Raw genomic sequence first — 12,830 nt, forward strand, 5'->3', positions numbered from 1 at the left:
CACCAAATTCAATTCATTTAACTTTAATTGATTGATTGTGAAAACTCACCATGTTAACAGATTAATACTTTATCAAAATAACAAAAGAGAGGCCTCATTAATTAATTATTTTAATAGCCCAAGTAGCATTAGCTTTATTAAGGGCTCTAGCAAAAGCTAAAATTTTATTATTAATTAATCAATAATTCCTGCTTTATACAATAATACTTGTCCAAACCTGAGCTGGCTTCCATTACCATTAATAATTTATTATCAAATTGTTGTAATCAGTAGTTCAGGCAATGGAATTATTTTATTGTTGGGAAAGTTATCAGTTATCAGAATTATTGGAGAGAAGTCACTATCAAAAATATATTTATATTAACAAAATATAATTTGATTTGATTCGCAATACATAGGTTAAAAATTTTTAATTTAAATTAGATTTTGGGGAGTAAATTTGAGTCTCACCTATCTTTATCTTCACACAACAAGTTTTCACTATAATCTTTCTTCCTACTTTATATTATAAAATAAATCAATTGGCCATCATTTTATATTATAAGTTAAATGATTATTTTTCGTCCAAAGTTTAGCACAATCTCAACTTTTTATTTATTAATTATTGAAAATCTAAATACTTATATTTTTGTTAAATTTTATTATTATTATCAAGCATAAAATTATTATTTAACAAAAATATTTTAAAAATTAAAAATGTATTATATTTTTAACAAAGTTTTTTTAATCTAAAATTTGAAAAACTTTATCCTCTCTTAGGTTTTTACAATAGCTATATATATTATCAAAAAACTGATCACGTCAAATGGAATTATAATTTAATAATTATTAAATTAGATAAATAAAAATTTTAATTTTAATATATTATTAAAAAAAATAAATTTATTTTTTTATATATAAAATCTCATTTTTTGTTATTTAAATTATCTTTTAAAGGTTAATCATATATGATTTTGTCTTGCAAATTCTTGTAGATTGTTAATTCCTCTGATTTAATATGAGTTTAAATTCAAATTTAATTTTATTATACAATTTTATGCTTCAAGAACATAAATTATATGATGATATTAATCTAAGACAATGTTTTATACATTCAGTTTTTTAATATTGAAATAAATAGGTAAATGATACATATTTTATTTTTAATTTAAAATTAAAAAATTATTAGTTAAAATTGGACACATAATATTTTATCTGTTTGCTTATTTTGAAATGCATAAAGATAAACATCTTTAATTTTTTTTCATAAATAATTAATTATCAGAAAAAAAGACATAATTGTAATAAAAAGCAATGATATTTATAATTTTGATGGAAAATTATAATTATTTCTGGTTGGTTTAGTCGTTTAGATTTAGTTTTTTATTTTTCGGAAATTAGAGCAAAGGAAGGGCCAGCTATGAACACAATGAAAAATTTTATAGCCCAATTTCAGAAAATGTAAAGCCCACTAGGTCTGCTTGAGAAACGGCGCCGTTTCCGGGGACCAACAGTTTTGGTTAGAAGAATTCTCTAGAATGAGGGTTACCAAGAAATAGGTAGACAAGTCCAGTCCAGAGAGCAGGTCGAAAAACGAGAGAAAGATGTCGTCATACTAAATTTGAGTCAATCAATATTTGAACTTAATTCAATTTGGATTTAATCTTAATCGTTTTTATAGTCTATGAGCACTCCTACTATTACTATAGAGATTGAACTCTCCAAGAATCTCATTTGAAAATATGAAAAAAATAATAAAATAGGAAATTTCGTATTGAACGATTATAAATGAATTCTTTAACCTTTTTTTCTTTTTACATTTTAGAGATTAAAATTTACTCTCAATCCATCTCCATCTTTACATGATGGGTCTTTATTACAATCTCTTTTCCCTGGTTTTTCTTGGTTTCACTGTTTCATATCTAATTAATTCATCTAAACCTATAAAGTTTGGTTCAACCTAGTTCGAAAGCTGGATAGCTTAAGTTGATGGTTTGTTCTAGTTTAAATATGGTTTCTAATCCGATTTGAATAATTATAACTAATTATTACAACAATTTAGTTTTGTTTATTATCATATAAAATAATGATCTTTCTTCAATAAATTATAAATTTAATAATAACAAATTTAATACACAAATTCAAATTATAAATTTGAACCAAATTTAAACTATCTCATCTTTGCTCAAATCAAATTTAAATTATTTTTAATTTTGGTAGGATAAACTCACCGAATTGCTTTTCATTCCACTCCAAATTTATGAGAAAATCGATGAGAAAAATTGAAATGCAACTTAAAGTTTGGGTGTGTGGTTTCCAACTTAAAAGTGTGTTGTCATAGTGCAAATTTCAGCTAAAATGCTTAGAGACTTATAACGGGAGACAGACTTAGAGATAATCTTTTTCATCTTTCTGCTTTTAGATTATTACCATTTAGTCCAATTACCTCAAATATCCTAATTTTGTACCTTTATTTTTTCAAATTATTTTAGTCTTGTTCTTTTTTTTATATTATTTTAAGTCGATTCCATCCATTGTTAGCAAAATGGATGATATGAAATGGTACATCACTGAGAGGCCGAAGAGTCCCATCTCAACTTAGAGTTTCGTATTGCTTTAACAATTGGATTTAAACAAAGCTAATTAAATTCAAGTTTGATGTTTAATTTGATTCGAATTGAATTCAAAATAAAACTTCAATTTGATAGTTTCATTTAAGTTTAATTCAAATCTTCATCTGATAATAATTTTCATAGTATCAATGATACTATTAATCTATTCTATCTTTTGTCAAAAATTATCTACTCTCTTTGTGATATTATTTATTCTATTTTTAATTTTTATGATATTTTTTATTAATTTGAATGAGTTCAATTTTCAGCTCATCATTATAGATTTAAGTTAATTCAAATCTAATTCAAATTATTTTTTAAAAGTAGCTCAAACAGCCACCCATTACCCCATTCACTATAAGAAACAATAAAAACGTTATGTGGTATGTGTCAATGAAAAGTCTTCTAAGATTTCTAAAATGACAAAAACATATTTCTATACATTAGTAATCCAATATTTATCTATATAAATTGTTGTTTATCACAATTAAAGGTAGGATTGTAGTTACTTTTTAAAGTTAAAATTCTTGGATTTTACCCATTTCAAATTTGATAAATATTTATAAAAAGTAATTTTGGGTGGTTTTTGAATTATTGCGAGCGAAGAAAACTGAAGAGGATGAAGAGAGATTATAATAAAATTTTATTAACTATAGTGTGAATAATTGAAGATGTCAATGGAGACCTACCATGTGAAGATCGTGTAACTTCCTTTAGTTTGTCTAAGTGTTTTCAGCTAGAGAGAGCTGTGAGTGGTGTCCTTTTTCAACTAAAAGAGACTTTAACAAGACATTCACATTATTGTATTTTAATGACCAAAAGAAGAAGAGACTTGAAACGAGAGAAAGACTTGAGATAATTTCTTTTTCATCCTTATAGTTTCAGATCATTATATGTTAGTTTGATTGTTTCAAATATTATATTTTAAATCTTTTTTTTTTCCAAATTTTTATAGTTTTAGTCTTGTGATCTTATCCTTAGAAGCTGTTAATAGGAGTCACTATTTAAATCAAGAAAATTTTAAATTTACTTTAAAAATCTATTCTCATGTCTTCATAAAATTGAAAACTCAACTTATTCACAAACGATGCACAATACTCAAACCTATCGTTTGCTCCAGTATCATTATTGGAAACACAACTAGGGTTACTTATATATTATGAGTAGTTTGTGATTGTTCGAGACTCATGATCTTGATAAGATTTGGGCATCAAATCTTGCTCAACGAATTTCCAACTCAAACACATCATAAAATAAAACTTTGCTTATGAACTCAACCTAGAAATAATACAAATGTAAGAACAAATGGAGATCTTCTCTATCAACAACAATATGATGGAGATCTTCTCTAAAATACCTTCCGCAAAGATGGAATTGAATTGCCAAGTTGAAAGATAGTTCTCCAAGGACACGGTCGGGAGAGTTACTCACCTACAACGATAAATGGAAGTCTCCTGACAAACAAGCATAAGTGATCAACAAACGTCATTGGCATGGTAAGTCCAGATGAGAAAATGAATTTACGAACAAATGGTGAAAAATTGAGAAAAGGCAAAAACACAAGTTAACATCAATTAACACATGCACTAGGCTAAAGAAAGAAATTACAGAACTTAAAACTTAGTAAATTCTATGCTAGTGGTGAATGAATTAGAGTATGTGAAGCAAACTAACACACAAACAGTGAAGAGAAAGATTGCCCAATCCTAGTTCACCCAAAATAGGATTACATTTAATAAAGTCAATACTATTTCAATATTTTATCTTCTCTCGTTACAATGAATATATTTGTTAATAAATCGTCATATCACTCATACAAAAGAGTAATATGTTTATATACTAATATTTTTTTTCTCTAAAACAACCCTTATTAGGACTCTTATTCTTAAAAGAACCCTAGTAAAATTCATATTTCTAAGAAAAATCCTAAAACAACTTTTCATGGTTTAAAATCCCATTTGCGTCAGTTAAGGCCTTATATATAGATGAAGCGGTCGCCAATTTTAAAGGTAGTATGTTTTTGGCAAAATAAGCTAACACATGCATATATATATAAATTTGAAACGACTGTGAGAATACTATTCGATTATCATCAAACTAAAAGCATGTAGATCTTGTAAGCTAACCTAAACAATAATTTTGTACATCACATCACATTTGATATCACAATTAATTTGTACTAACATGAGCATGATGATAATGTTGACACCGAATAGACATGTCACAACAATTGGAGTACCAACTCATTTAGGATATATAATTTTTTACAGTCTAGCACAATACAGAAGGTTGGAATGGTACTTGTGGTGAGGCTGACTTCTCTAGAAAAGCTTGAATCAAACAATTTGAAGCAAAAAGAAAAGAAAAGAAGAGAAAGAAGATAGAGAGAAAAGACAAAAAAGATGCAGATGTTAAACGCTGAAGTTTCGATTTCCAAAATTTTTCCTGCAAACTTTCACAAGAAAGTTTATTTTGCCAATCATTTCCCACAATTTTATTGATTCCCAGTTTGCTTATTTTTGTCTCCTTGAAATCTAAAAATATATCTCCCATAATCAATTTACCAAACGCACATTAATCACAAACCCAGCAATCACCATTAGTTTTTTCATTTGTAATTAAACAAAGCCCAGCAAATGTGCAAACTTCATGGTTCATGAAGTTTAGTTAGTGGCTTCTGCCACTACCCTTGGCTTTGACTTGCTGGCTATAATCCAAAATCTTAACGATGTCATTTCCACCCTTAAACATGTTCGACCCCACCACACTCAGTAGTTAATTCACAAACTAGCAGTTTTCTAATAACCAAAAACACTGCTTTGCTAGTCATGGTCAAATTCACTTAGTCATAAATTCATACAGTAGAGAATTCCAAATTTAGCGAAGATCCTTAAAATTTAATGATATATACCCATAAGGGGCATGTTGTTTGTGGTAAAAGAAGATTACCTTGGTAATCTATCTGATTACCACTTCTACTATAGGTGTTAAAAGATTATTAAAATAATATTGATTTTGTTATAATTTTATTCTAACTTATTAGATTTTTAAAACTAAAATATATATTTTTAATTAATATAACAAGTAATATGAAATATATTTTAAAATAATTATATCAAAGGATATTTAAATAAAATAATATTTTAATATTCTTTTATTATCTCTAATCAAACACAATAATTATTTTTATCTATCTAATTTTATCAAATATAGTAATAATTTATATTCAGTAATCTTCAAAGTAATCTATATTTGTGGAAATCTTTCATATTTGGTAATAAAACATTACATCAACCAAATGCCACCTAAGGGTTAAGAGTAATGTTATGTACATAAATAATGACATATCACTATGTGATTAAATAGTTTTAAATTAAAAATAAAATAATATCTAATCACATAATAACATGTATTGTTTGTACATAAAGTTGTGCACATAGGTTATGCACACACTTTTATTGAAGGGTTAATGGGTTTAACTACCTCTACAATCCAAAGCACCAAACAAAGAAGAACCCAAACCAAGAAAAGAACTTTAAACAGTTGTACATTGTACAAGTATGCATAAGATCACAGTCTAACATGCATTGCCATTTCTAGCTTTCTGAACTACAAAGCAGCATTGACCAGAATGAAGACCAACTAGAAAAGAAAAAGGCTTTAAAAAGGAATATGACTCCAAGATAAGGACAGGCTTTGACCATACATGGAGTCCCAGCCTGAATGTCTCCTCTGCTTGGCTCATAATTGACTAAAAACCAAATAAAACAATACTTCTGTAAGTTGGGGTAATTATCATTATGTCAACAAGTCTTCATATACACAGATATTTGATTAGCCTTAAAACAAAGTCCTTCCAAATCATAAAATCATCAAATGAATAGTCTCACCAGCTCTGGAGTTCCAATCATGTAACCTTAACGTGCAATTTGAGCATTACTTCTACTTAGACAATTTGAACATTTTTTAGTTAAGTACTCAAGACCCAACGTATTTGAAACTAATGATCCTTGCTAGAACTCTCCTAAACTGAATGTTACCTTTCTCATGATCCTGCAAGTAATCTAGCAAACACTAAAATCACATTTTCAAACCACAACTTCATATGCATACTGACTGAAAATTCTTGAGATCACCGAATGAATAAATATATATATATATATATATATATATATATATATATATATATATATATATATAAATGATTGGATAATATCACTATAGTCCCTTATATGATTATATCATTTCAATATGGTCCTAACAGAATATAAATTAGTCCTTAAATTATTAATCAGTATTATATATCATCTTCCAATTTCCTAAAAAATATACCCAAAATTTATTTAATCAATTGAATTTCTGATGAATTATGTTTAAAAAGGAACATAAACTCATCTAATACCACACGCTTTTTGTATGATTTTGCAGTTTGTTATTATGGGTATCGTTCCCATAACTTTGAACAATTTGTAATGATAGAGAACAATACATTAATAGTAATAACAAAAAATGTAGAGAAATAAACTAGAAGATGAAGAATTTCCTAACAACAACCACAAAATTTGAAAAAGCATTTACTCAATTTGGTTTAACTTTAAGGAGAAATAAATCCTAGTATTATAGCTTCTCTATGTATACTTGAGAGTTTAAAATTGACTTACATTTTTCTATGTCTCCCTCATTTACTAATACTTCTATCATCATTCCATTACCTTTTACTTTCAACAATTCTAGTTGTACTAGATGAATACGATGGATATATACGAATAATATTATATTAGAGTGAGGCTATAGATAATTTGTTTCAAAATTATACTTATTTTTTGCTCTTGTTTACAGCCAAATCATGTTGAAATAATTTTGAATGTAATTGTTAGATTAAAATTAATAGGCGAAAAGACTATTTTCCACCTAGGGTTTTGATGCATTGTCAAATGTTCATCCAAAAGTTTCAAAAATTCAAATATCCACTTATCATCTATTTTTGTTAGTGTCTTATGTTAAATTTCAAAATAAATAACTAATTTACCCTTTTCAAATTTAATAAAAAGCATTTTAATAAATTAATCGATAAAATTGTGCATACACACTTTTACTATACAATTTAGGTACACAGATGAATATTATAATGTGATTGAATGATTTTTAATTAAAGATAAAATAACACTTAATTATATAATAATATGTCATCTGTATACTTAAATTGTGTACTAAAAGTTTAGATATAGCACTGCTCTAAATGAATATACACTTAAATTATATGTTATTTTAATAATTTACTATTTTAATTTATTTACTTATTCCACACTCCACTCGTGCATAAATGATCCACTCCACCCACTTCCCTTTCCGCGCCTCTCCACCGCATCACTCTTTGTCCTCATTTTTATGCGAAATGTAGTTTCCACCGCCGCTGATCTCCCTCCTCCGATCGATTCCTTGGCATCTGCTCCTCTACCTCAGTCGTATCTGAGGACGTCGATGATGAGCTAAAAGAAGACAATATTTTCTAGACCACAATCAATTCCAAGCCACCAGCACCAACACAGTCACTGCCACACCAACGATCACCTTCTCCGCCGTCAACACTCACAATCGTTTACAATCCCTCATGCAAAGTTCCGAAATACTCACGGCGCTACCTGAGCACGAGAATGGTCCCGTGCTCTACCGCAAATCCTTGATATGGTCGCCGCCAATGATGAGCTTTGTGTCAAAGGCTTCTCCTCGCTTAAGGATTGAGCCTCCTTTTTCTAAATTTATTATTATTATTATTTTTTTTGGGTTTTGTTTGGGATGAAGCACATCAACCCAGGCAGGCGGACCGAACCTAGTCAAGGAGCGGCTTTTTGCAAAAAGATGAGGGAGAAACACAGTACGATGAAGGAAAATCCCGCTTAGAGATCGCAACTATAGTCATGTGGATAGGCCTTTTTTCTTTTAAACTATTTTATAATTAAAAAACTGTTTTCTGAAAAAGGTAGCTGCGCAATAAATGTTTTGGCCTAAAGCAGAAAACTTCAAGAACTTTAAGGTTAGCAAAATTGGTAGGACATTAAAATTTCCAAAGTGAAGATGTAGGTTCAAAACTCTGTCATGCAGTGGTTGTAGGCCCCGGTTTACCCTCCAACAAACATGGGCGGATCAAGATTGAAAAAAAAGAGAAAACTTTAATATAAAGGCCATGAAACTCTCCCTTCTAACTCAATCAGAAACTGGGCAAATGCATAGCCTACACTTGTTTGTGGATGATTGAAGAAGTCAAGCCACAAAGTAGCTCACGTGGTGGGAATAGGAGCCCTGTTGCATGAGGCTTCCTTCGCTTCTTCTATGGTTCCAGTGGAAAGAAATATCTAACATTTCAGCAAACCATGAATGGGATATAAACTGTTGGATTAACGATAGTCTTCTAGATGAATTTAATCAAGTGCATAAATACTAGATAGAGGATATGCTCATAGGAAGATGAAGGTGATGGTGTATAGATGCATACTTGATGGACATATAATTGTTCCTCGTAATTAACTTAATTATGTTGATAAATAGGTAATTTAATCTTAATTACATTGATTAAATTTCAATTTTAATATAAGAAGAAATTTTGTATAGTCAATTAAACAAAGTATAGATTTTTAATTTAAACGTATATTAATTTATGAAGGTAAATTAATAATTTAGTTAAAAAAGTGAACAAAAGACACTGAGAGTGGGTATTTGTTCATTTGGCTACTAATTATAATTGTACTTATACACATACAGATCTCGGTTATAAATCCTCAATTTGATAAGTAAGAAAAATATATTGTTATAAATAGTGACGGTGAATCAAAATATTTTCTAGCTAATATATCCCATTCCAAACTTTAACAACATTGAAAAATTTTCATTTCTATTGATACATTATGAGATTGAGATAGAAATGACAATGCTAAAGGGAGGGTGGGGATGGCGCTCTTCATTCCCATGGGGTGGGACACATTCTCATCCCTCCCATGGGGAATCCTCATCCCTTACTCAAAGGAAATAATTCTTCCTCCACCCTAGTCCCTTCTAGTTCCCTCTGTTTAACTACTATCATAGTAATGATATTAGTTTAAATAATTAAAATTGCAATGAATATTTCATAAATTATACTTTATAAATAGTTTCAAGTTAGACACATGACGAGTCAAGAAATATATTTATCCCACCCTTACTTCTTAAGATTGTTTTTGTCCTCATCTCTTGTATGTGTTGTGTAAGAAATTATAGCAAGAGTGGCTTATGGATGTTGAGAATGCTACAATATTTGAAGAAGAAGATTTTGTGTTACTGTAATTTTTTTTTTTTTTTGTATCTTTACAAACATAGGAATACAATGAATTTATACAAAAAAGAATGCTTTGAATATGGTAATACAATGAATTGTAATAGGCTGGCAATCAAGAAAGATTGATGGAAATCAGGAAAGACTGATTCCAATCTAATACTACCATATCTATTAATAGCTAGAAATTAGGACATATTGATGGAAATCAGGAAAAATCGATTCCAATCTAATACTACCATATCTATTAATACTCCCCCTTAAGCTGATGGTCGGTAGATGTTCGTAACTCCAAGCTTGCTTAACAGATGTGAATGTTGTCTATAGCTCAGAGGCTTTGTGAAGATGTTTGTCGGTTGTTCTGATGTGTAAATGTGGCTAGTTTTGATTAGTCCTTCTTGTATCTTCTCTCTGATGAAATAACAATCTATTTCTATATGTTTCATCCTTTCATGGAAGATCGGATTGGCTGCTATATCATTGGCTGCCTTGTTGTCGCAATACAACATGACTAGTTTTGTAACTTCCACACCTAAGTCTTTTAGAAGCCCAAGAATCCATATGATTTCACAGGTTGTTTTGGCCATGGCTCTATATTCTGCCTCTGCTAAAGATAGAGATATTGTGGATTGTTTTTTTGTTTTCCATGAGATGAGTGATTCACCTAACTTTATACAAAATCCTGTGAGAAACTTCCTAGTCATGGGATAGATCCCCAGTCCGAGTCACAAGAGGCCATCAAGTTTAGATTCCCTTTTTTTGGTAAGAACAAGCCTAGTCTAGGGCTTCCTTTAAGATATTTTACCACTTTAATCGCTACATCCATATGTGATTGTTTAGGTGAGTGCATGAACTGACTAAGAATTTGCACCACGTAGTTGATATCTGGTCTGGTTATTGTGAGATAAATCAACCTTCCAACCATCTTTGGTATTTGGAGTGATCTTGTAATGGTAGGTCTTCTTTAGGTGATTTGGTGCCATCATCGAACTCTTGACTAGTGAGCTTTGTATTTTATTCAATTGGAATGTTCCTAGGTTTGCATCTTGATAGTCTCGAGTCAGAAATGAGTTCTAGAACATACTTCCTTTGACTGAGCAAGATTCTAGATAGAGTTCTGGCTACTTCAATCCCTAGAAAGTACTTTGGCTCTCCTAAGTCCTTGATTCTGAAAGTTTGGTATAGGTAAGTCTTGAGGGAATTTATGGCTTTGTTGTCATTTCCCATGATCAAGATGTCATCTACATATACCAGAAGACTAATGAATGACTTATCTTACTGCTTTGTGAATAGTGCATAGTCATGTTTAGATTGTTGGAAACCAATATTGATAAAGGCTTATATAAATTTGGCATCCCATTGTCAAGAAGCCTGTTTTAAACCATATAAGGACTTATGCAATCTACAAACCCGATGCTCCCCTTGATTGTGAAGACCAGAAGGTAATTCCATATAGATCTCTTTATTGAAGTCACCTTGAAGAAAGGCATTTTGAACATCCATTTGATGAAGTTGCCACTCATGATAAGACGCAATGGCAAAAAATGTCCAGACGATGACATGTCTAGCGACTGGAGCGAAAGTCTCATGATAATCAAAACCTTTCCTTTGCGTATAGTCTTTTGCCACTAACTGGGCCTTGTAACGTTCAATGGATCCATCTGAACGATATTTAATCTTGTACACCCATTTAGAACTGATAGGTTTACTATATGCAAGATAGGGAACCAGATCCTAGGTATGATTCTGAACCAAGGCATTAAATTCGTCTTCCATGGCACTAAGCCAATGAGAGTGTAGAGAAGCCTCTAAGAAATTCACTGGCTCACGAGTAGTAGATAAGGATAGAGTGAAGGACCTGTGTTCAGAGGGAAGATGATCTACACCCACATAATGAGAGATGGGATAAGAGATATCTGGTAGTGAGGATAGTGCTATAGAACAGATATAATCAAAGGTCCAAATGGATGGTTTGGTGTGTCTAGTTGATCAACAAACTGGGGCTTCTAATAAAGTGTTAGGAATTTATGAGAAAGAGTTATCCGTAGAGTCTTCTATAGTAGGATTAGAGGACTGCAATATATTTGTAGAAGTGGTAAGATCAAGGATATCAATTGTAGAGGTTGGAGTTGATAGAGGTCTAGGAATTGGTATAAGAAGCATTGTTGTAGGAACATTAGAAGAGGACCAATTAACCGGTCAAGAGGAATCATATGCAATATCTATTTGATTTTCCTTGAAGGGAAAAATATCTTCATGAATCACGACATCTCTACTGATAAAAAATGTCTCATCTTCAAGGCTAAAGAGCTTGTACCCTTTTTGATGCATTGAGTATCCCATAAAGATAGTTCGTTTGGCGAGAGGAGCAAACTTATCATGTGATGGAATAATAATGGAGTAACAAAGGCATCCAAAAGCTCTAAGATGATTATTGTTTGAAGCTTTCCTTAATAAAAGTTCATATGGAGTTTTTCCTCCAAGTACTGGTGTTGACATCCTGTTTATCAAATAGGTTGTTGTGATCACACATTCAACCTAAAATTTTATGGGTAAGTTGGATTAGTGTTTTAGAGCTCTAGCTACTTCCAATAGGTGACAATGTTTTCATTTGACAACATCGTTCTATTGAGGTGTATATGGATAAGAGCTTTCATGAGTTATGCCATGGGAACCAAAAAATGAGGAACACTGATTATTAAAGAATTCTCAAGCATTATCTATTCGAACACGTAAAACAAATTGTTTAAACTGAGTTCGAACCATGGTGAGGAAAGCAATAATGTTATTATAAGTTTGAGCTTTCGAATTCATTAAGAACAACCAAGTTCCCTTAGAATAATCATCCACAATGGTTAAGAAATATTTTGACCCATCATGATTAGGTGTGGGATAAGGCCCCCAAATATCAAGATGTACGAGGGCGAAAGGTG

Source organism: Mangifera indica, chromosome 2, assembly GCF_011075055.1.
Source record: "Mangifera indica cultivar Alphonso chromosome 2, CATAS_Mindica_2.1, whole genome shotgun sequence".
Classification (NCBI taxonomy): Eukaryota; Viridiplantae; Streptophyta; class Magnoliopsida; order Sapindales; family Anacardiaceae; genus Mangifera; species Mangifera indica.